This window comes from Notamacropus eugenii, chromosome X, assembly GCF_028372415.1.
Source record: "Notamacropus eugenii isolate mMacEug1 chromosome X, mMacEug1.pri_v2, whole genome shotgun sequence".
In the NCBI taxonomy this organism is placed as follows: Eukaryota; Metazoa; Chordata; class Mammalia; order Diprotodontia; family Macropodidae; genus Notamacropus; species Notamacropus eugenii.
Genome location: NC_092879.1, coordinates 2046867 through 2073713, shown reverse-complemented (window position 1 = coordinate 2073713; position 26847 = coordinate 2046867). Strand labels below are relative to the sequence as shown.

General features: G+C 35.3%; 2 pseudogenes; both read left to right on the top strand.

Annotated features, from left to right (window-relative positions):
* Nucleotides 1-5466: 5466 nt before the first annotated feature.
* On the top strand, nt 5467-6442 carry LOC140515798 (olfactory receptor 5D13-like; annotated as a pseudogene).
* An 8261-nt stretch (nt 6443-14703) lies between these two features.
* On the top strand, nt 14704-15647 carry LOC140516451 (olfactory receptor 4P4-like; annotated as a pseudogene).
* The last annotated feature ends 11200 nt before the right edge of the window (nt 15648-26847 follow it).

Below are 26847 nucleotides of genomic sequence, written 5' to 3'. Positions count from 1 at the left end.
AACTCTCTCTATATGTGGATATAAATGTGTGTGTATGCACACATACATATAGCATTGTGCGTGTATGTATGTTTGCCTATGTATGTGTGGGTCTACCTATAAACATATACATATGTCCTCACACACGCATGATTCATATGTACATAATTATCTGCAAGTTACCTTCCACGTAATTATGAGCTCTTTAGGAGCACTAACTGCGTTTTTGCCTTTATTGATATCCTCTGTGTTTAGCATGGTACTTGATATATTGCAAGATCTTACAAAATACTTGTGTTCTGACAGTAACTGAATCACTGAATGATTATCTCTTTTAACACGCTTTTTCCCATTTAAATGTTTTATTGATCATTTTTCATTTTAGATATTCAGAACTAGTTACTAAATCTCCAAACGAATTGAGGAATTTTAAAATAATAAATGACACATCCTTGTTATTTTGTGAAATACCGTGTAGATTGTTATATATTTTAGATTCTCCACAAAGAATAAATTTCAATGTCTGAAAAGAAATCTCTTTATATATTCCAGAGCATTCTAGGATGTAAAACTACTGATTAAATATTAAAGAGCATTTCCAAGATGGCATGTAATATGATATAGACTCCACATATACATTCATATTGAACATATTTTCACATAAGTCATGTAATAAACAAGAATTATAACCAATGGAACGAATTGCAAGAAAGAAAAAAAAACAAAAGAAAAATGAGAGAACAAATATTATGTTTAGAACCACATTAAAACTCCATAATTCTTTCTCTGGATGTGGATAACATTTTTCATCTTGAGATTTTTTGGAGTTGTCTTAGAACCTTTCATTGCTGAGAAGAGCCAAGTCTATCAAAGTTAGCCACCACACAATGTGGTTGTAACTGTGTTCAATATTCTGCTGGTTCTGCTCCCTTACTCATCATCAGTTTATATAAGTCTTTCCAGGTATTACTGAAATCTTCCTGCTCATATTTACTTATAACACAATAGTACTCCTTAACACGAAAATATCATAACTTGTTCAGCCATTCCCCAATTGATAGGCATCCCCCAAATTTCCAATTCTTTGCCACCACAAAAAGAGCTGGTATGAATATTTTTCTTCATGTGGATCCCTTTCCCATTTGTAAGATCTTTTTGTGATGCAGCCCTAGAAATGGTATTGCTGGGTCAAACGTTATGACCCTTTTTTATAGCCCTTTGGGCGTATTTATTTTTACTTTTTAACTTCGAAGAGGAAAACTTTAATGGAAAAAAAAAGAAAGAAAAAGTTTTGCCCCTGGAAGCAGGAGCTCATCTGACAACATTGTGACTGTAGGTAAATCTTGATCTTTCTGAAACTCCAATTTCCCCTTATTGAAACCTGGAAATGAGGCATACTGTCTCAATTTTAGAGGATTCTTTTTGCAGAAAGTTCCTCTTAAAACTTAAAACGCCATAGAAATGGGAATTTTTTTCTTATCGTGACCCTACTAGGTAGTATGACTCCTGTGGAAACTGGGGTCTTATCTAAAATTGGTACTCCCTCTCGATGCTCAGTGCAATAACTGCTTAATAAAGGTGTTTGAGGAATTAAAGTCTGGCTGTTTATTGTTATAGGATTCACTGTTGTCTTGATTGTCAAAGTGGACCTTTTTATCCCCTAGAAATGAAGGAGAGTATGAGACTTATTTAGCCACGTACTTGGATAATTTGTGGCTAAACCAAACTCCTTCAATAATTATTACTGGGGAAATGAGGTGCAAACTTTAAGTTTCTACCAAAATGAAAGTTACCATTATTAATATTATCATAGTTATGTGAGTTAGTATTTGATTCAGATCTTTCCCCGGCTCTTCAATCTATTTTGATTTAAATCATAAATCATGACAGTGTTATTAACAGTTAATAAATATGACAAGAGGTGTTGCGGATAGAGTGCTAGATCTAGACTAAGGAAGATCTGAGTTTAAAAGTGGCCTGGTATATTAACTATGCATTTGATCATAGGCAAGTCACTTAACTGTTGTTTTCCTCAGTTTTCCCATTCTTCAAACGAAGATAGTAATAGTATCTATTTCTCCAGATTGTCATGAGAATCAAATGAGATAATATGTAAAATATGCTAACCCTAAGTTCATGTTATATAAATGTGACTTACTAATAAGTGTCAATAACTACACGAAGCACTAGAAATATGAGGATTTTAAAAAGTCCTTTATTTAAAGGAGATGATGTAATGTAATGAGAAATCCTTAAAATGTTTAAGAATTTTATGTGTATATATTATATTATGTTATGAAATGTTATGTTGTATTATATTATATTATGTATGCACCCATATATATTTTATGTATAATTAATTAGAAGTGATTAAAAGGGAGGAAGAACTAACAATGAGGGAGAATCATGAAAAACTTCTGTAGAAAATGGGATTTTAAGTGGGACCTGAAGTAACCCAATGATCCAAGAGGCCAAAACAAGGTAGGAAATAATTCTGTATCTTAAATCCAGCCTATTATTTTGATTTGGGATTCACCTTAACAGTATTCTTTACTGGAATGTCACCGTTCAACCCCATCGTGGTTCAATTATTGAATTATTTACAATATTTGTAATGAAAATTGTCTCCTGTTACTTCATCTTGGGAGCCTTCCGCATTACTATAAGTGAAAGAGATTTCAGTCGATAAGAAAAAATATGAATGGAAAATAAACTGAGTGTAACCATCCCCTATGATTTCAAGGAAATACTGTTTCCCAAAGACAGAAATTCCTCTGATTGCTTGTTTGGGCCCTAGCCAGGCGAGTTATTAGTCTCTGGCATCTCTTTCACAATGTTTTAGAGCTGTAGGGAAAACTGACAGCATCTATCTCAGCCTGAGGTTATTGGTTCAATAGGAATATGTGTCTCACAGACTGAGGTTTGCTGCAATATGGAGAGGATTTTACTGTCCTGTTGAAGTCAGTTCAAAAAATGATTTACATTTCATTTTTGTAGACCATTCATGCTCATTACTGACTTAATTCTCAGTCTAATCATATTTGGGAGGAGACCATATTTTCTACTAATGGCCATTTTTTCTACCGTTTACAAGCCCAACATTCATTTCTCCCTGGATCTAGGAAACAGTCATCCAAAATCTGGTGATCATAGTACATTTGTCTAGAAAATTCCACTATTTCCTTTCCAGAAAGTAGTACAGATATTAGAAGATTCCTGCAAGGTCCTTCATCCGAAACTATCTACAAGCAAAGGAGGTAGGTGCTACTCTCAAATAATCACTTTCGCTGCCACCATTGCACATTTAGTGGGTAGTTATTCAGAGAAAACTGTGCTAAGTGCAAAGGATGCTAGGAAATATTTGCCTTTGGATTCAAGAACTCACGTTCCCTGTGAGAAGTGAGAACAGATACACACAAAAAGTAGATGTAGATGTCAGAGAGTATGTGTTAAATGCCCATGGATTCTTATAGATAATCTGTGCCATTGGTTTTAAGAGAAAGTGTGGACGTTAAGGTCAGGTATTCAGAGTATACTTGTGAATGAGGCAAACTAGAGAGAACCCTGAAGAAAACAGGGTATGAAGACCGAGGGCATTTCGGGCAGGAGTAATTATGTAAGCAAAAGGAGGAAGGAGGGAATTGGTGCTGCATTTCAGAGAATTATTATTAGCATACTTTAGCTGAAACAACAATTTCATTTAGGAAAACAATATGGAGATAAGGTTGTGGAAGTTTGTATTTTTAAATTAAAACATGACTTGAACTTCAGGGAATCCAGTTGAATGTTCTTTTCAGCTTTCCAGAGAGTTTGCTACAGAGATGTGATCAGATAATACCAAAGGCTTTTCTTCTATTGAGCCTCAGGTAGGGTGCCAGGATCTCAGATTTCGGACTCACAATCTTCTGATATGTCACATGAATATATACATATATACATATATACATATATATATTTCAATATATGCTCAAATTATCCTAGAGTCGGGAAAAGACCTGAGTCTATTATGTCCCCCATAACTCTGTAATTTCTGCTAAGCTTATTCTTCAATATGTCAAAATTGAAAAACAAGACCAAAACTAGTAGTGAAAAGGTTTCCTCTAGGCAGAAATCATCACATTTTTACTGCTTAGGCATTACCTTTTCCAGCATCATAAATAAAAGAAGGTTTCTTTTTCAAAAAGAATTATTTAGAAATCAAAAATGTATTAGAGTGATAGGAAATGCAAATAAAGTTGGGAAGGATTCAAATGGAAGATTACATTGGAGGTTAATTGACATTATTTCTGGAGTGTGATTGCTTAACTCCTTTGTAAAAAGTTCCTCAACCATTTCTATTTATTGAGTAGATGATTAATGAGTTCTCAGATTCATGTTCATTTTGGGAGTGCATTCAAAATTAATGCACACATATTTTTAACATGTCAGAGGAGGCTATTTTCTTCATTCTATGTAGATTGAGATAAATTCGAAAGATTTATGAAAGCCAGTAATACAAATTCTAAAGAGTATGTGAAGTAATTCTTGTGTGCCCCACACCATGATAGGAAATCGCATAATTCACTGAGGAAGAAAATCACAAACAAACACATATAAAAATTTGGAAGAAGAACAGAAATAAAAGTGTGAATGGTAACGTAGTATTGTGGAAAATTAAGCCAAATGATAAAATGAATTTACCCAGGCAAAAGATGGCAGGTGGAATGTCTCGAAATTGGGTAAGGAAAAACTGAAAAGGAATAAATATTGGGAAATAAAATTGTTTTGTTTCATTCCTGACTGGAAACAGATGTTAGGGAACAAAAGCAAACAAACAAATAAACTTATTTTTTGAATGTTCATTCCGAATTTTCAACATTTGGAAAGTACTCCTATGTATCATTTCCTGTTTTATATGGCTATCATGCTCAAAACCACGACAGATAATGTCACTAACACTAATCCAAGTCAGCACTCAGCTCTTAACCATTAGTCTCTAGCCTCCTCTCTTTCCCTCTCTTCTCCTCTAAAGTATGAATCTCTCTTGTTTTTCCTTTTCCTCATCCATCCAAATGAAAATATGATTTAATTTGAGTTTTCAAAAATAGTCATTTAAGTTATTATTATTCATTATTTTATCTATATTTCTAACGCTTTTGCTCTAGTTTTCTTTGTGAAATCTACTCTTCTGAAGTGAAATGCCATTCAACGTGTAACTGGGAGTATTAGTAAATAGTCTGGGCTACCAAAAGATTAAGTGATGAATCCAAGGTCACAAATTATTATTTGTCAGAGATAACATGAGGATCTGGGACATCGTGACTTCAAGGATGAGCTTTTATCCGCCTAGAAAAATTTTCTTTCATCAGGGAAATGATCAATTCCATTAAATGTCCTTTAATTGTCATTTATATAAACCTATTTCTTTACTTCATTATTTGTGTCCTTACTATTCTACTATTCTGTTTTTTAGGATTTCTTTTCAAATTCCATTCGACTTTAGCCGTGATGATCTCTGGCAGAAACCAGAGTCTCCAGTCATGTTCATTCTCTTGGGATTCCCTGACTATCGGGAATTTTGGAATCTTCTCATTCTGCTTTTCTTGGCCATCTACGTGATTACAGTGATTTGGAATTTGGAATGATAGCAGTCATTATAATGAATCCAAAGTTGCACACTCAAATGTATTTTTCCCCTAAACACTTATCCTTTGTGGATTTATGTTACTCTAGTACTGTTACACCAAAGCTGTTGGAAAACTCAGTTGAAGAAGATAGGACAATATCTATCCCTTCTTGCATCATACAGTTTTTCTTTATGACTGCCTCAGCTTTGACTGACACCTTCATGTTGGCAGTGATGGCATATGATCGCTTTGTGGCGATTTGTAATCTCATTTTATAACTGGTTATCATGTCCCAGAAACGCGGTGGCCCCCTTATGGTTGCAGGGTACTCCTGGGGCATTCTCTTCTCCCTACTCCTTACCTACTCTCTCCTTGTATTATCTTTTTGTGAGACCACCATTATTAATAATTTTATCTGTGAGTATTCTGGCATACACTCTGCTTCATGCTTTGATAAGCACTTTAGTCAGCTGATACTTTTTATAGTTGCAAATTGTAATATACTTAGCACACTTGCTGTCATAGTAACTTCTTATATTTTTATTTTTGTAACTGTCATGAAGATGAATTCTGCTAGTCCAAGTCATAAAGCCTTCTCCCCTTGTGCCTCTCACCTAACAGCGGTTGGAATCTTCTGTGGAACAATCCTTTTCATTTACTGTATTTCCAATAGTAAAAGTTCCTGGTTGACTATCAAGATGGGCTCTGTTTTCTGTACAGTGGTCATCCCTATGTTGAACCCCCTAATATATAGTCTCTGGACCTAAGATGTGAAGGAAACACTCAGGAAATGGAGAAAAAACGTCTTCACTTTCGATTATTGCCATGATCACCATCGTCACCAGCACTGTCTCTAGTACAAACGAACACAACAACTACAACAACATAAACTAAATAACAACATTCATTGCTTACATATGCTACAACTGATGACTCAATTCCCTTAAATGAACAACAGATACATGCAGAAACTCTTATATTTATCTTACGTTCATATTTTAGCACCTACATGTCTTATAGTCTCGCATGTCTGTGTAAAACAGGAATGTGAAAAGTGAAAAGAAAAAAAAGTGGTCACCTAAAGTCCATTACTGTTTACTATGTAGGGTGAATTGGCCTCTATCGCCCAGTTGCAATAAAATAATATTATTAATTTATTGTCCTTGAACTTCTTTCTTTCCTTGGTTCTCTTCAGATCTTCCTATCCTATATGTAGGAAGTGGTGAATTTCTTGGTACTGGGAGAGGTTCTGTTAGAAACTAAGAAACTAAGAAGTGACTATTAATGGTCAAGGAGGAGAATACTAATCTCTGAACATTCAGACACATCATTAGGTAGATGTAATTCATTACAGTGGTAAACTACCCGATAGAAACGCAATATTTTCTGAAAATATTAGGTGTATGTCTTTTCTGAAATGTACTACTTCCCTCTCTCTGCCTTTGAGTACTTCTAGCTTCCTTTAAAGCTCAGTAGAAGCACTGCCTTGTAAAGATGAGACATTTTCTAATCATTTTCTCACCATTCCTGTGTATTCATTACAGATGCATGGATTGTATATGTATATACTGTAACTCTACTATGCATTCACACAAGCATATGTACATACATCCATATGCATAGAAGTAGAGATATGTTTTGAAATTTTATTGCTGTAGCAGTTATAAATAATTATATAGGAACTGATAGATGTTTCTAATGATGACTGCAAAGCATTAAACATGATCAAGTTACTTTTAATACAATCATTTTAATTAATACAAACATTTAATACAATCATTCAGTCATGTGTGACTGTTAAAAATCTTGAGAGACATAGTGTCCGGGTAATTTAATCATTTTATTAATAAGATCTACAGATTATTGATGAGAGTATGGTCATTTGACCACCTCTCTTAGACCAAAGACCCCTAACAGTGGTGGGGTTATAGTTTATATGCCTTTTTAAGAGGAGGTATTGCCATGGGTTGGACATCAACTTGCAATTTGTTAAAACAACTAGAAGAGTCGATATCTTCACTAGTGCATTACCTAAAAAACAATTTAAATAATCTGTGATATTTATCCTGGACAAGATATGAAATAATAACTGCCTTCAAGTAAATGTAAGTTTCTTGTGGAAGAGGTATTGCACCTCTTTTATCTAGCTCTGAGGCATATTATCGATGTAGAAGTTCCAGGCGGATGTTGCAACCACATGGATTTATTCTCAATATAGGGACAAATTAGCTAATACTTCAAGAGCTGTTGAAAAGGAGAATGACTTGCCTTCTGAAGGAAGAGGACCTTTGAAGAAATGCTGAATGGACTCGTAGGTATATTTTAAGAGGGATCCTTTTTTCCCATACATATTTGAATAGATTGCTAATAATGTTCCCCTCAACTCTGGCACTTAAGGAATGATTAAACTTACATTCTGTTGGAAGCCATGCAATATGCAAGAAATAAAATGAATGTCCAAATAAGTAGAACATGACATTATGTAACACCTTCTAGGAGAAGGTAATAACTAAGTTGAGCATTGAAGGATTAATAATTCCTGATAATCTGAAAATAATTGTAAAGGCTTTTAAAACCCTTTACATATATAATGTTCTTTGCCTCTTATACCCATTCATCGAGATAAAAGAAACAGATTTATTATTTCAATTTTAGGGATAAGGAAATGGAGTTAGAGTGAATTTTTAATGGATAAACAAATATTAATTGTGACAGATGATATTCATATCTACGTGGCTTTTAACACAGTCTCCACACTTTCTGTTATATTATATTTACTATCAAAGGAGTAGAAGAACTAAATTGGCTTGAATGTAATTGAATTGCTTAATAAGCTGATTTTGTTTTTAGGTAAATTTTATTTGTTCACTCATACATCTTAAATTTACTTCATTAGATTTCTCTTTCTCTTGCCACTTCTGTTTTAATCTCTCTGTTTCTCTATCTCTGTTTTTTTCTGTTTTTGTCACTCTGTCACTGTCACTTTTTCTTTGTCCCTTCATTTCTGTTACTATCACTATCTTTCTTTCTATATCCATGTCTATCTTTCTGTACAAGAGTCAATCCTAGGAATTCAAACCTCCTCTTTTTACCCAGCTCCCTAACCCATGGCCTTAACCATATTGAATTGCTTTCTCTTATAATTAGCCCCATAACTCTGATGAATGGACTTTTAGTAATCAAACTAAAGTTTTAATTCTGATGCTGTTTTGCTGTTGTTTGTTTTTTGCTTTGTAACATTGAGCAAGCCATTTTTGACCATCATTTTCTATCAGTAAAATAAGGGGAGGGAAGATTTACACTAGATGAAAACTAACATTCCTTTTGGTTCTAGATAACAATTTCAATGATTCCTCTTAATCATATGTGATGCTATATGTGACAATACTTAAATTTTCTTTTCCCTTTTTGATTACAAATATGAAGCCTCTGTCTAAAGGCGTACTAAATCCAATTGCAAAGTGCGTCTTGAAAATCACGATAACAAGACAGACCACTGTTTGCAGAAGATTGAAGAAATTAAAAGGCATTAAATTAACAAAAGGCAACCCAGCCTTTGCCAGTGTACGTGTGTATTTGTGTTTACAATAAAGATTAATCTAAATAGAATGAAAAACATAAGTAGATAGGAAAATGTTTACATATTCCAGAAAATTCTTCTCAATTCACGTCATAATCTAAATGAAAGACATCATTCATCATACTTTGTTGTTGTTGCTATTTTTTCGCTTCTTTGTTTATTTCTCATTATGTCTATACAATTAGATCAATTGTTAAAATTGGTTATGTGGCTTACCCAGAAAGATTTAAGGTACTCTTGGAGTTGATGCAAGAAGTACAATGTCATACATGAAAATGAACATGTGTAAGCTCTCAAAACCTAAGGAGAATTCCCACTCAACTTGGGTTCCCTTCTGTTTCTCCTTCAAGACAATGGTGACTACTATGTGTCCTTATTTTATGTCTTACTTGATATTAATGATCAGAAGTTATGCTGGATATTTTCTGTATCAAGAAACATTTAGGGGCGGAGCCAAGATGGCGGAGTAGAAAGACACAAATACACTAGCTCCGAACCCACAGCTGATAAAATATCTGTAAAAAAGAACTCCCAACAAATTCTGGAGCAGCAGAAGCCACAGAACAACGGAGCAGACGAGATTTCTGTTCCAGAGAGCCTGAAAACCTCTCACAAAAAGTCCTTCACGCTGCGGACCTGGAGCCCAGCCCAGCCCTGCCTTAGCTGCTTTGTGCCTAGAGGAGCAGATCCAAGCAGGCTTCAGGGACAGAATCTGCAGTGGCCGCACTGGTCCCTCCACCCATAGGTGACAAGGGTTGGTGAGAGGGTCTCTTTGGTGAGTAGAGAGGGGAGTGGGGTGCCCCCATAACTCAGACCCCCTCGGGAGGCAGCAGCGGAGGCGGGAGCAGACCTGGGCTCCCCAACCAGGCAGGAGCCCATATCCATTGTTGAAGGTCTCTGCATAAACCCCCTGAGGGAACTGAGCCACTTGTGGCAGCCCTGGCCCCATCTGAGCAGCTGAACTTAATCTCACACTGAATAGCAGCCCTGCCCCCACCCAAAGCCCTGAGGCTGGGGAGCAGTATTTGAATCTCAGACCCCAAGTGCTGGCTGGGTGGGTCTGGAGGTGAAGTCGGTGTGAAGAGAATATTCAGAAATCAAGTCACTGGCTGGGAAAATGCCCAGAAAAGGGAAAAAAATAAGACTATAGAAGGCTACTTTCTTGGTGAACAGGTATTTCCTCCCTTCCTTTCTATGAGGAAGAACAATGCTTACCCTCAGGGAAAGACACAGAAGTCAAAGCTTCTGTATCCCAGCCCACCCAATGGGCTCAGACCATGGAAGAGCTCAAAAAGGATTTTGAAAATCAAGTTAGAGAGGTGGAGGAAAAACTGGGAAGACAAATGAGAGCCATGCAAGCAAAGCATGAAAAACAAGTAAACACCCTGCTAAAGGAGACGCAAAAAATGCTGAAGAAAATAACACCTTGAAAAATAGGCTAACTCAATTGGCAAAAGAGGTTCAAAAAGCCAATGAGGAGAAGAATGCTTTCAAAAGCAGAATTAGCCAAATGGAAAAGGAGATTCAAAAGCTCACTGAAGAAAGCAGTTCTTTCAAAATTAGAATGGAACAGATGGAAGCCAATGACTTTATGAGAAACCAAGAAATCACAAAACAAAACCAAAAGAATGAAGAAAGGGAAGATAATGTGAAATATCTCATTGGAAAAACAACTGACCTGGAAAATAGATCCAGGAGAGACAATTTAAAAATTATGGGACTACCTGAAAGCCATGATCAAAAAAAGAGCTAGACATCATCTTTCATGAAATTATCAAGGAAAACTGCCCTGAGATTCCAGAGGACAAAATAAGTATTCAAGGAATCCACAGAACACCACCTGAAAGAGATCCAAAAAGAGAAACTCTTAGGAACATTGTGGCCAAATTCCAGAATTCTCTGGTCAAGGAGAAAATATTGCAAGCAGATAGAAAGAAACAATTCAAGTATTGTGGAAATACAATCAGGATAACACAAGATCGAGCAGTTTCTACATTACAGGACAGAAGGGCGTGGAATAGGATATTCCAGAAGTCAAAGGAACTAGGACTAAAACCAAGAATCACCTACCCAGCAAAACTGAGTAGAATACTTCAGGGGAAAAACTGGTCTTTCAATGAAATAGAGGACTTTCAAGCATTCTTGATGAAAAGACCAGAGCTGAAAAGAAAATTTGACTTTCAAACACAAGAATGAAGAGAATCATGAAAAGGTAAACAGTAAAGAGAAGTCATAAGGGACTTATAAAAGTTGAACTGTTTACATTCCTACATGGAAAGACAATATTTGTAACTCTTGAAACTTTTCAGTATCTGGGTACTGGGTGGGATTACACACACACACATGCACACACTCACACACACATAGAGACAGAGTGCACAGAGTTAGTTGAAGAGGATGGGATCATATCTTAAAAAAATAAAGTCAAGCAGTGAGAGAGAAATATATTGGGAGGAGAAAGGGAGAAATGGAATGGGGCAAACTATCTCTCATAAAAGAGGCAAGCAAAAGACTTATTAGTGGAGGGATAAAGAGGGGAGGTGAGAGAAAAACATGAAGTTTACTCTCTTCACATTCCACTAAAGGAAGGAATAAAATGTACACTCATTTTGGTATGAAAACCTATCTTACAATACAGGAAAGTCGGGGATAAGGGTATAAGCAGGGTGGGGGGGATGATGGAAGGGAGGGTATCGGGAGGAGGGAGCAATTTGAGGTCGACCCTAATGGGGAGGGACAGGATCAAAAGAGAGAATAGAAGTAATGGGGGACAGGATAAGATGGAGGGAAATATAGTTAGTCTTATACAACACGACTCTTCTGGAAGTCATTTGCAAAACTACACAGATTTGGCCTATATTGAATTGCTTGCCTTCCAAAGGGAAGGGGTGGGGAGGGAGGGAAGAAAAGAAGTTGGAACTCAAAGTTTTAGGAACAACTTTCAAGTACTGTTCTTGCCACTAGGAAATAAGAAATGCAGGTAAAGGGGTATAGAAAGTTATTTGGCCCTACAGGAGAAAAGAGAAGATGGAGACAAGGGCAGAGAAGGATGATAGAAGAGAGAGCAGATTGGTGATAGGGACAATTAGAATGCTCGGTGTTTTGGGGTGGGGGCAGGGGACAAAAGGGGAGAAAATTCGAAACCCGAAATTTTGTGAAAATGAATGTTAAAAGTTAAATAAATAAATAAAAATTAAAATAAAAAAATAAATAAATGCCAAAGGCTGAATCGGAGAGAAAAAAAAAAGAAACATTCAATAATTTGGATGTATGCATGGCAGACAGTATTGAGAGACCATTCAGTTAGAAACCAGCTGCAGCACATTAAAAAATCTCTAGTAATTGAGAAGTGGTACACTAAGCACTTAAGAAATGCCTACTGATTTTTTTTACAACACACATGAAATAGTTGGACATTTTACACTTTCCAGTAACATATGTGATAATAAAAGAGGATGGTTGTAGTATAACACATGTGACCCTGCCTATTCTTTATGAATTAAAGAATGAAAGATATCCTAATGTGCACATTATTAAAAATCACATTTCATATAGGTGGGAAATTAGGCATATAGATCACTAACCGTTGATATTTTTATATGTACCAAGGTCCTACATCTGAAAAAAATTTGTTTCTCTAGATTTTGGCAAGTCATTTAACCTCTCAACATTCTAGGCAGTTCTACAAGTTCATTCTCAAAGAAAAAGTGCTAATCTCAAGTGTAAGAGGGAATTTCCTCACTTGGAAGTTCCATATAGCAATAAGATTATAGTTCCTGTTCCCATTCATTGCAGTTTTTTAATGTCTCTGGTGTCTTTTTGGTGAAGGAAATGACAAACCACTTTAGTACCTTTGCCAAGAAAACTCCGAATGTCGTCACAAAAGACAGACACAACTGAAATTACTGAACATGTCTTCTTTAGTCTCAGATTTTATATAAATTATTGTCGTATTTCCCTTACAGTTGTGTTAATTCTAGCAATCATATGATTTAACTGTTTTTTTCCATCTTGTTCACTATTCTCTTATGCCTGCATCTTCTTTTACAAAAATTAGGATATAAATATTAGAACTCAAGTATTATTGCTCCAGATTCATTGATGTTGGGAAGTTTACTGTCAATGCTGTTGGAGACATCCTCCCTCCTACCACCCAACAGATGAAACAAGTACACCAATCTATTAAAAACATATAACAATGACAGTGGACCTGGGTTCTACAAGTTTATGCCAGAAAGGAAATGTGGTGAGGAACGATCTGAAATATCCTTCCAAGCCTGAAGGATTTGATTTGAGGAGTTTTTTAAGGAGTTTTGTAAGTCATGCTGGAAAGTGGGGGATCAAAAGGAGAAGGAGGAAGATATGAAGGAAGGCAAGAAAAGGGAAGTGAAGAAGGTTAGAAGGAGGATGAGTAAGAGTAGTGAGATATTTTTGTTCAAGAATATCAGAGATATGGATACATCTAGAAAACAAAAAGGGAGAGAGAAAGATAAAAAGAGTTTAACCTTTCCCCCAAATCTCAGACTAATAGTATGCCTCTACCACATCCTCAATTGCCACAAAGCTTGTAAAGTGAACTACCACCCAGATCTCTTAAAACTGTCACAGTAAATATCATTGCTCCACTTAATTAGTGTCATTCTTTCCTCCCTCACTCTATACTATTTCTTTATTTTATCTCTGATGTTTGAATAATAAGAGGTACCCACTCATCGATTAACTAGTCCACTCTTCCTTTTCAGCAACAGAAATAAATCCATATCAGTGGTTTCTTAGTCCATTGTAAAATATTACTTCTCATGTTTTAAATCCAACCACTTTGGGAGCTGAACCTTATTTGTCATGTTTTGTATATTTTCTTGCTCTCCTTATTTAGACATCCATTCCATTCTTTTAAGGCCTATAATTTCTCACTGACTGCTAATTGGGTAATTAAAATGGATTAGGCTAGTGGAATAAAAAATTTGTTCGGTATTATTTTTTTCCTAGTTTTCCAAAGGATAATTATTTTGATAACTAGCATCATATTCATATATAATATTTGTTAAAGTTTTCCAAAAATAATATCTTTTGTCATACTTGTTTAATAAAACGTTGGGAATGTCCATTTTTAACCACTTCAATTTAATTATGTTAAGAGCTGACTGATATAGGCTGCTTTCTCACAAAAGTGATCATTTTCTTGATTAAGAAGCCCACTAAAATGGACTTTCATGAGAGTAACAGATCTTTTAAACTTATTTTTCATTTTAACTCACAGATATAAATAGATATTAATAGCATGATAAAAGCTACGAGACAGGTATTTACCTTTATTAGAAGACAAATCAACTGAATGAGATTAAGACTTTTTTTATTTTTATTTATATGTATAGAAAAAGCCAAATAGTAGAATTAAAATTGCATCCATAATCTGCTAATGAGACTTCCATCCAAAAACATCTACAAACTCAGTACTTTTACTGATTTGCCATATTTGGTTTAATTCCAGGTCAATTAGAATTTTTTTTCTAGAAAATTGTCTTCTCCTTCAAATTCATGGAAAATCAGAACAATGTCACAGAATTTGCTCTCTAGGGATGTCTCAAGAAGACAGAAATTAAGATGATATGTTTTATAATCTTCTTGCTCTGCTATTATACCATCTCCTTTGGGAACTTTATTATCGTTGTCACTATTGCATGTAATCATTTAATCCAACAACCCATATACTATTTTCTCTCTCACTTATCCTACATAATATATATCCTACATATAGGACTTTGCATGTACTTGCACTGTGGTTCCCTGACTACTCAAGGACTTACTTTCCAAGCAGAAATCCAATTGCTATAATAGCTGCATGACTGAGCTCTTTACTGGTCATTTGCTTACAAGGGTTGAGATGTTCATTCTGGTGTCTATGGACTTTGATTGTTATGACACCATTTGTAAACATTTGCATTTCATGATAATTGTGAGTAGACAGAGATGTAACGTGATGCTTTTAATGGTCGGATCAGTAGCCTTTTGGCATGTCATTGCCAAATTATCACCATCATTTGACAACCTTTCTGTGGCCCTAATCTAGTGGATCACTACATGTGTGATTTGAAAGCCCTTTGAAAACTTGTCTGCATTGACACACGTACCTGAAACATCTTACGCATTGCAAATGCTGGAATGGTTGTGTTGGTCACCTTTCTGGTTTTGGTGGCATCTTGTATTGTCATACTATATAACCTTAGGAATCATTCATCAGATGCTTGATGTGAAGCACTGTCCACCTATGCTTCCCATGTCATGGTAGTTGCTCCATTCTTTTTACACTGTATTGCCACCTATATTCCACCTTCCTCTGCCAGCCAAAATGATAGAGTTCTCAATTTTACACAGCCATTTTGCCCATGATGAACTCTGTCATCTATACACTGAGAAATATGGAGATGAAGAATGTTGTGAAAACTATATAGGCAACAAAAATGTTTTTGATATTCAAATGAAATACAATTTAAATTTGATTTTTCATTTAAGACTGAAGAAATAATGACACGCTGTTATTTTCACCATGTTTTTCAGGGTGGATTTTTTTTCTCTTTTTTCTCTTTATTTGTAAAATAAATTAAAACTTTTTAATTTCAATATTCTCTTCATCCCTCCTAGTCCTCCATTACCCTTTGAGAAGAAAAGAAATATATCAATTAGACTTAAAATATCACAGAAAACACTTGCCTACATTAGCAATTAAAAATAAAGAAAAAAAATCTTCACTAAAAATAATGATGAACTGTTTTTGAAAGCCAAAAAGTCATGGATGAAATCCAGGAATCTAAGTTTATGCACCTTTATATACGTTTCGTGCTTAGTATGATATTTTAAACACCTCTAGCTTGATAATAATTTACCCAGTGATATGGAATGGAAAGGATTAAATAAAAGGATAATATATTATAATATGTCTTTATTATACAAATTATTATTCTATGCCTAGATGTTTGAGATTGTCAGAAATAGTAATGCACACTAAGGAATCATGAAATGGGCAGCCTATAGAATGCCTATTTCTTGCAGTTTTCTCTTATTTTTTGATTTCCTCTCATTTCTTCTCTACTATTCTCACTTACAATCTTTTTATACTAGGCTGCCCTCCCCTGAGGCTATGGAGATCGAAGGGAAGGGTCCCTCTTGCTGTGACTGAAGGGGACCAGTGCAGGAGCAGAAGCATCCCAGCAAGCCCCACCTCAGTAGACCAGTAGGAGATTCTGAGCCCCAGGTGGGTGGAACCTGTATGTGCCAATGACCAGAGCTGAATAGAAAACTTAACTTACAAACACAAGAATCAAGAGAAGCATGAAAAGGTAAACAGGAAAGGAAAATCATAAGGGACTTACTAAAGTTGGACTGGTTACATTCCTTCATGGAAAGATAATATTCATAACTCTTGAAACTTTTCTCAGGATTTGGGTAGTTAGAGGGATTATATGCATATAGACAGAGGGCATGCAGTGAATTCAATAGGGAGTTATGATATCTAAAAAATAAAATTAAGGAATGAGAGGAATATATGGGGAAGATAAAGGGAGAAATAGAATGAGGCAATATATTTCAGACAAAAGAGGCAAGAAAAAGCTTTTCCAAAGGAGGGAAGAGGGGGAAGATGAGAGGGAAATAGTGGACCTTACTCTCATCGTATTTGGCTTAAGGAGGGTATAACATGCACGCTGAATTCGGTATAAAAATCCATTTTACACTATAGGATAGTTGTGGTGAAAGGGATAAGCAGGGGATGGGGATGATAGAAGGGAGGGCAAATGGGAGAAAGGTGTCATTAAAAGTAAACACTTTTGAGGAGGAACAATGTCAAAAGAGAGAATAGAATAAATAGGAGGCAGGATAGGATGGAGGGAAATATAGTTAGTCTTTCACAATATGAGTGTTATGGAAGTGTTTTGCCAAACTGCACATGTGTGACCTATATGGAATTGTTTGTCTTCTCAGAGGGGAAGGGTGGGGATGGAAGAAGGGAGAGTTGTTGGAACTCAAAGTTTTAAACATGACTGTCAAAATTGCTTTTACACGCAACTGGGAAATAAGATATACAGGCAATGGGTTTAGGAATCTATCTTGACCTGTAAGAAAATGGAAGGGATGGGAATAAGAGAAGGATGGGGTGTGATAGAAGGAGGGCCATATTGGGAGAAGTGGTAAACAGAATGCACGCGGTCTTGAAGCGGGAGGAGGGGAAAGATGGGGAGATTATTTGGAACTCAAAATCTTGTGGAAGTGTCTATTGAGAATTAAATTAATTAATTATTTTTTAGAAAAGAAAAAAGTAATTTGAGATACAAAAAATAAGTAGGGGTGCGCAGAAGAGTGATCTACATGGAGAAGAACCTATAAATCTTTTTTTTTTGTTAATCTCAGCATTTTATTTATTTATTTTTAGTTTTCACTTTCAAGACATTTTGGATCTTAAATTTCTCCCCTTCCCCTCCACCCTCTTCAAGACTGAGTGAGATCTGATATAGGCTCTCATATGCATTCACATTAAGCATATTTTCACATTCATCATGATTTAAAACTTTAGAATCTATGGGAAGAACCAGAAGATCAAAGAAAGAAAACGAAAGCAGAGAGAGAGAGAGAGAGAGAGAGAGAGAGAGAGAGAGAGAGAGAGAGAGAGAGAGAGAGAGAGGGAGCAAACAATATGCTTCTATCTGCATTCAGATTCCAAGTTCTTTCTCTGGATATGAAGAATATTTTCCATCATGACTCTTTTGCAGTTGTCTTAATTCCTTGCATTTCTGCGAAGAGCTAAGTCTATCAAAGTCAATCATCACACAGTGTGGCTGTTACTGTGCAATATATTCTCCTGGTTCTGCTCATTTCATTCAGCATCAGTTCATTTCAGTCTCTGTGAATTTTTCTGAAGCACACCTGCTCATTATTTCTTATACTACAAGAGTATTCCATTAAGTTCATACACGCCACGTTGTCCAACCGTTCCCCAAATTGATGGACATCAGCTCAGTTTCCAATTCTTTGACACAACAAAAAGAAGTGCTATAAACATTTTTGTACATTTGGGCCCTTTTCCCATTTTTATGATCTCTTTAGGATACAGCCCTTTTAGTGGTATTGCTGGGTAAAAGGGTGTGCACAGTTTCATACCCCTTCAGGCATAGTTCCACATTGGTCCCCAATATTAGATCAGTTCAAAGTTGCCCCAGCAATGCATTAGTGTTCCAATTTTCCCACATTTTCTCCAGCATTTATCATATTCATAATTTGTCACATTAGTCGATCTGATAGCTTGGATTTGGTCCCTCAGAGTTGTTTTGATTTGTGTTTCTCTCATCAAGAAAAATTTGGAGCATTTTAATATGACTATATATACATATATATACATGCACGCACACACACATACATATATATATACATATACACATGCATATGCATATATATAATTTCTTCTTCTCAAAACAATCTGTTCATATCCTTTTACCATTTATCCATTTCAGAATGAATTATTCTTATAATTTCACCTCACCTCACTATATATTTTTTAAAAAGAGGCCTTTGTTAGAGACACTGCTTTCAAAAATTCTTTCTCCGTTTTCTGCTTCCCTTCTTATCCATCCAGTTTCTATTGGCATTGGTTGTGCAATAAGAGAAGGAATTTACATATTAGGGACTCTCCATAAACCTATAAAATTCTGGATCTACAAAAGATAGATGAAGATAATTCGAGAGAAACAGAGACAACGACAGAAAGGGCTAGATAGAGAAAGAGAAACAAGTCATTGAACAAGAAGAGAAAGAAACACAAGAGAGATAAAGTGCTACTCACTCTCATTCTCTGTCTATCATTGCCTCTGTCTCTTTGTGTATCTCTGTCTCAGCCTCTCTCTCAGTGTCTGTCTCTTTGTCTCTGTCTGTGTCTGTCTGTCTCTCTCTCTGTGTTTGATTATTTGACTTTCACTATCTACCTGAATGTCTGTCTTTATCAAAGTTATTTCTTGCTTCTCCACTACTAATACCTTACCTAGGAGATTATCTTTCATTTATACTACATACTAGAGTGTATATGTGAATGTGTGTATGTGTGTGTGTGTGTGTGTGTGTGTGTGTGTGTGTGTAAGAAGTTTCTACGTGGCACAATGGATAGAGTGTTGGTCCTGGAGTCATTTTTTCTGAGTTCAAATCTGGGATCTCATAATCACTAGCTGTGTGACCTTGGAGAAGTCAATTATCTGTGTTTCTATTTCCTCATCTGTGAAATGAGTTGGAGAAAGAAATGGAAAAGGACTTTGGTATCTTTGCCAAGAAAACCCAAAACGTTCTAATGAAGTGTCCATGACTGAAATGATGGAACAACGTATATATACATATACTCACACACAGATATACACATATACACATATATATATATATATGCATATATATATATATATACACACACACAGAGGCATACACACATACTTGCACACACATAAACATATATTAACATATATACATACACACATATATATTTATGCATGCATTTATACACATATATTTTTATGTATCCATAACTCTATATGTATGTGGATATATGTGTGTACACACACATACGTATTGTATTGTGTGTATAAATGTGTATCTATATATGTATGGGGGGGTTTATAAACACATACATTGTTCATATGTACATAATTATGTTCAAGTTTTCTTCCACTTAATTATGAGCTCCTAAACACTACTATCTGCATTTTTACCTTTATTTGTATCATCAATGTTTAGCATGGTATTTCATACATTGTAAGAGCTTGCTAAATACTGATGGATGGACAGTAACTGAATCATTCAATGATTATCTCTTTTTAACACACTTTTTCCCATTTAAATGTTTTATTGATTATTTTTCCTTTTAGATATCTAGTACTGGTAACTAATTTCCAGAACGAATTGAGGAAATTAAAAATAATAAATCTAACATTTTTGTTTTATTGTGAAATAGCATATAGATTGTTATATATTTCAGATTCATAACAAAGAATAAATTTCAATGTCTGAAAAGAAATCTGTTTATTTACTCCAGTGTATTTCTAGGATATAAAACCACTGATTTAATATTAAAACACATCCCCCAGATGACTTGTAATCTAATATAAGGTCTACATATACATTTATACTAAAAATATTTTCACATTGGTTTGCATTCTTTCACTGTTGGGATCCCTTATGTCTACCATTAGCTTCCTGATTTTATTCATAAGCAGTTACAGATCTGAGTATCATTTGCTCAGTTACATTGCCATTTTCAAGAAGTCATTCAATACCCAATAGTTTTTTTTCCATCTTATCTCCACATGTACAAAAATTGGATGGCCAGAGGATGCCCAGTCAATTTGGGGTTTACTGGCTAGATCTTTCCCTTCTCTTTCCTTCCCTTCCTTTCCCTATATTCCTTGGCCTAAATAGGCCAAGGTCTCCGAATGCATCCTGGGCGATGTCCAGTCATCCTGATGAATATCTGGTCACTGGATCCAGATGGCTCTGGAGGAGAAGTGAGGCTGGTGACTTTGAACAGGCCTCCCTCACTCAAAACAAAGTCAAGTGCAAGTCTCGTCATCATTTCCCTGATGGCATGGTCTTCTTGGTAAACGAAGGAAGAACATGACACAATTTTCACATTGGTGGAGGTATAATAAAAATTATAATCAATGGAATGAACCACAAGGAAGAAAATGAAACAAAACAAAAGAAAGATGGCAAATATTATGTTTAGAAATGCATTCAAACTCCATAATTCTTTATCTGGATGTGGATAGCATTTTCCAACATATGATCTATGGAGTTGTCTAGGAACCTTTCATTGCTGAGAAGAGCCAAGTCTATCAAAGTTGGTAATCACACAATGTGGCTGTAACTGTGTCCAACGTTATATAATGTCTGCTCCCCACACTCGGTATCAGTTCATATAAGTCCTTCCAGGTTTTATTGAAATCTGCTTGCACAATATTTCTTATAACACAATAATATTCCATTGCACTCTTGCATCATAACTTGCTCAGCCATTCCCCAATTGATAGGCATCCCCTCAATTTTCAATTCTTTGCCACCATAAATATAGATACTATGAATATTTTTGTTAATGTGAGTCCCTTTTCCATTTGCATGATCTCTCTGGGATTCAGACGTAGACGTAATATTGCTGGGCCAAATTCTCTGAATATTTTATAGCCCTTTGTTTATATTTATTTTTGCTTCTTAACTTGGAAGGGGAAGAGGGTAAATTTAATGAGAAAAAAAGAAAAAGAACTTTGCCCTTCAGATCCGGAGCTCATTTAACAGCTTTTTCACAGTAGGTGAATCACTATCTTTCTGAACCTCTATTTTTCCCATATTGAAGACTGGGAATGATGCATACTGTCACAATTTTACAGGATTACTTTTGCAGAAAGTTGTTCCTAAAACGTAGAACACCAGAGAAACGGGAATTTAATTTTTTTATCACGACCCTGCAAAACTGTATGCCTCCTGTGCAAACTGGAGTGTTATGTAAAATTGGTACACCCTATCAATGCTCAATGCAATATCTGCTTAATAAATGTGTGTTTAAGGCATTAAAGTCTGACTGTTTACTGTTATCAAAATCAACGTTTTCTTGATTGTCAAACTGGACTTTTTTATCCACTAGCAATGCAATGGAGGAGAGTATGAGACTTCCTCTGCCACATACTTGGATAATTTGGGACTGATCCAAGTTCTATCAATAATTATTTCTGGGGAAACGAAGAGCAAACTAAGTTTCTATGACAATTGAAGTTATCATCACTACTATTATTATGGATATGTGCGCTATTATTTGGTTAAGGTCTTTCACTGACTGAACATTTGTTTTTGTTTGTTTCACACATATTTCATGACAGTGTTAGATAAGAGTTAATAAATATGGCAAGAGATAGTTGTGGATAGAGTGCTAGGCAAAGACTCGGGAATATTTACCAGCCATTTGATCATAGGCAAGTTACTTAATTGCTGTTTTCCTCAGTTTTCCCATCTTTCAAAAGATTATATTAACAGCACCTATTTCTCCAGACTGTTATGAGAGTCAAATGAGATAATGTGTAAAGTTTTTAGCCACTTAGATAGAAATCAGTATATCTTATGTAAATGTAACATGCTCTAAGGTGTAAATAAGTACCCTAAGAATATGAAGAGAGATTCTAAATGTCCTTGTTTTAAAAGAGATGATGTAATGTAAGGAGAAATCATTAAAATGCTTAAGATGTATACACGTATTTTTTATGTTATGTTATACTGTATTATGCCATCTCATATATATATATATGTATATATATGCATACAATTTTTTCTTTTTACATTAACAAAGATTCTCTTTAAATTTTATTTCAGTTTCAAGGGTACAGACAAGAAGCAATTTTCACAATTATACATAGTAATAAGCATCATTACAGTTACTGGATTGGATGGCTGTAGTTAAGTTGTGGACATGTTCCAGAGTGCCAAGAGTTAGCTAGTTTGCCAGACTTCTCCACTCACCATTTTGTTCTTTATCTTTTATATTACTCTTACTTGGAACACTACTGCATTTACATGACATTTAAACCTTAAAATGCTACAGAAATCAAGTAGGACAGCATAAAGCTTTTCTGACATAATAAAGACTGCCAAGTAAGGACAGGTCAAAAAATGACTGCTTTGATGTTTCTTGTCAACATTTATTCACCTGTAGGTAAATTTAACTTTTAAAGGAGTTTTAGGGTGTGGCAGCTTAAAAAAAATGAACTAGTACAAGCTACTTTTGCCATTAATATAAGCACCAGCATTGCGTGGATCCTGGCTAGTTTTTCTCAGACACTCTGAAATTGTCATACTTTACAAATCAACTGTTTGATTTTACATAGTGCCCAACTACAGTTTTTCATCAAGATTCCTTTCCAGAACCCCAAATTCTCTCTCTGTCTCTCTGTCTCTCTCTTCCTCTCCTTCTCCCTCCCTCCCTCTCTCTCTCCATATATATATAGTTTATGGTATAATCTCAGAATCTGTACTCTTGATAATTTTTTTATTCAATCCTTGGGACAAAAGCCTCTGAATTTTTTTAGCTCACGGTTCCCACTCAAAGGTATACTTTAGATGTCCTAAATGGAGTGATCTAGCTAGATCCCCAAAGTGGAAAAATCAGTCGCAGTGCAGTGTTTAAAATAGTTTACAATATGGATTAACAACGAGTTTATTTGAGAAGAACCATCTGTACACATTTTGCCAAATAAAGGCTGACGTTTCGGTAGACAATCTAGCAAAACAGGACAACTAAAACCACATAATATTTGTGGCTTACATATAAGTGGTAGGACAAGTAAGCTATTATTGCAGCTACAAAGTGTAATATAAAATAATCATTTAATATCAATGCTAACTCCCCAGAGGTTAATTTGATGCCCACAAGCCAAAGAATTGAAAAAAAAACACTTAAGCAACACTAAGCAAAAACAATATTACTCCTGTTATCTTTAAGACCACATTAATGCATGTATTAACAAACCCCTAGATAAAACCTTAAAAAATAAGGAATTTCTTTTAGTTCTAGGTGGTATTTAGCTCATACCTCTAGTTTCAACTTCCAATATCTCCATTTGAACAAATCTTTTGGTTCTATAAAAGCTGTAACTTCAATAGAGCTTTATGTGGACAGTGATACGTACTGTCAGAAAACACAAGTTATGCTAGGTGGTCAAGTCTGTGATTTTAAGAATAACGTGGCAAAAAAAGAAGGAATTCGGGCAAATGTAGAAAAATGACTGTTTACTAGAAACCCTCTCTCTGTATTGCTTAAATAACAGTACAATATACTTATTGGATTTGAAATCACTTTTAAAACTTGTTCAATAGCTCTTGGCAGCTTCTACTTTATGAAGGAATGAAGTTGTACTCAGAATTAGTAATCCTAGGTTTCCATTACATAAATTCCATGAAATTCAACTGTTTAAAGTATTCACACTATCTGAACCCACCTAAAATGCCAGTTGATAGTAGTACATTAAGTCCATGTGGACACAACAAAAAGGAAAGATTAACCCAAAATTGTAATGGGTGGACATATAGCTATGAAATGTATTCACATATAATCCAGTTCAGAAATGGACTGCAATTCTTATGGTGGACAAGAAAAAAATGGCAAATCACCCTCATGTAAAAGGCTAAAATTGCTTATACCTATACAAATAACATGCACATCCTGTATGCAGAAATCCAATTAACAAACAAATTTAAAATTATTTTATATTTAAGACTGTTTTATGACAAGAATGCTCAAATTGAAATTCCAGTCCCATTATCCAAAAGTAAGCACAGCTGTAATTCTATTTTCCTTTTATCAATAAGGGATGCTCATCAATTTATAGGGAACTGGGGCTCAAAATGATTTGCTTATGTAATCATGAAACATTTCTGTTAAAGGTCCACAGGCCTTGTCTCACAAAGATTTGAAGTGGAGCACGAAAGCCAGTTCATGAAAAGAGCTTTACAAACCAGAAGAGGCAAAGCCCATGTTACTTCCACCGAAGACCAACACTCTAAACCGAATTAAGGTGAAGTAGTCTGTCACCCATACTACTTCATCTGAAGAGATGAATGTCTTCCACTTAACCCCAACACTTGATTAATCTTAAAAAGTCAAAAAGCTCTGTAGCTAATTTAACTTTCAACTTTAAATAAACCAGAAGGAGAAAAATGTTGAAGACATTTTCTCTTCATACTTAAGAAACCCAGGCTCAAAATATCTCTAGAAGTGGCAGAGCTAACATTTTATCTTCATACTACCAGTTAGGATACATATTGACATCCAGCAGCAGCAAAATATGATCACTAACACTTATTCACTATTGAAAGCATAGCATTCCTGGCCTTTCCTTTAAGGACAGTTTGAGGGTGTAGGGTTGGCACTGGCAGTTGAATTTCTTGTTTCCCATAGGCAAACCCATCTCATGATTCCTTTTGTTAGTTTTCCATACTGTTATATCATAAAAATCACTTATATGAAATCTTGTCACCTGCTGGTACAAAGCCCCAAACTAAAAGAGTTAAGCTTAAGGAAGTCCCCATTCAAACCCATGTTGTTTTTACTTCTTTGGGACTGGTCCGTAATACTGTAACAACTTTAATGAATCCTTATGCCACTAGTAGGAAAAGATTCCTGTGATCAGGGAAGATTTAGCTTGAAAGGTCATTCACTCTCACACAGACATACACACACACACACACACACACACACACACACTCCATACCCTCTTTTAAGTGTACACAGTATGCAATTAAACAGTTTAAGTAATTTTGATTGTATTGTAGTAACATGAGACTTCATTGTGGAGATATGTTAATCTAGCTCCATCTAGATCAGAGTCCTCTCAAGGGTATAGTATCTGTGGTCTGGGACATACTCAGATGAAAGCAGAATTTACATTACTTATGAACTACAAAGACATTTTCTATGTGTTATACAATGCCAATCATTTAGGCATAAATGTTTCTAAAGTTCCAATTGAACAAAAACGGATCTATTAGACCTAAGTTTAAGGATGGCTTTTATTTTTTAAAAAAACATTTAGGACTACAAATTACAAAGGAAGCAGATCACTACAGTAGAAACCTATTAGATAGATACATAATATCTGCATATGAAAACTTAACATACACTCCACTCACAAGATTATCAGCCATAATGCTCTTCCTTATAAGGCTATTACATAGTTTCAAATTATGTTACACTTCATTTCCTCAAGGTGTACTTTTAATTTTAAATACCAAATTCTTGGCTCTTAATGGCACATGCTAAGACAGGGCACATTTCATTGACGTCCTGGTGACAGTTTCCAGCTTCAGTTAAGAACAGCTTGCTTTGAAATGATCACTTAAAATCTCTTTTTCCTACTACAACAATTTAGCTGCCAAAAATAAGGCAACAATCACCTTCTCTTCTAATGACTATGGCTAGGTATATAGACAAATTATCAGCAAAGATAAAGTAAAAAGGTGAGCCATCAGAATAAAAAAATTTGAGCTGGAAAGAAACTTTTTTGACTTGTGGCAAGAAGAAAATGCAATGGGGTAGATACTAGGCAAATATTTACATCATCCCTGCATATAGTAGAGAATGAAGACAGTCCAGTCCAGTATGGCCAGGTGGTGTCCCATCCCTGCATTTCAATACAACAAGCAGGAGGACAGATCTGACAGTTATACTTGGAGTCCCAAAGGGGCTCTTTGTAATCTAGAACACATTGGTCACTTAACATATTAAATATTTTACTGGGTTTAGGATATTCGTCATTTCCTTACACGCAGTCCCTCTAAAGATTCCTCTCCTATGAACTTACAGTTATCTAGAGTGCAAGATACTATGAATGACAAAACTGTTTTAATAACACATTTGTAAAAGGACCTGGAGGTGGTGGCAAAGCAGACACTAACCTACTTTTATTGGCTAAAACACTGAATGCAGAAACGTATGCTGTGGAGAGATCTGAATTTTCTTCTTTCCACCTTCCTGGTCACTTGGCTGCCTTGATTTTTCTGAATTGTTTCCCACTAATTCCTTTACATACAGGTGAGAAACCAGGGAGCAAGGGTAATAGAAATTTTAGCTGTAAGCTACTTGGAAACCTTTTGCTTAAAGTTTAATAATGCCAAAAATAA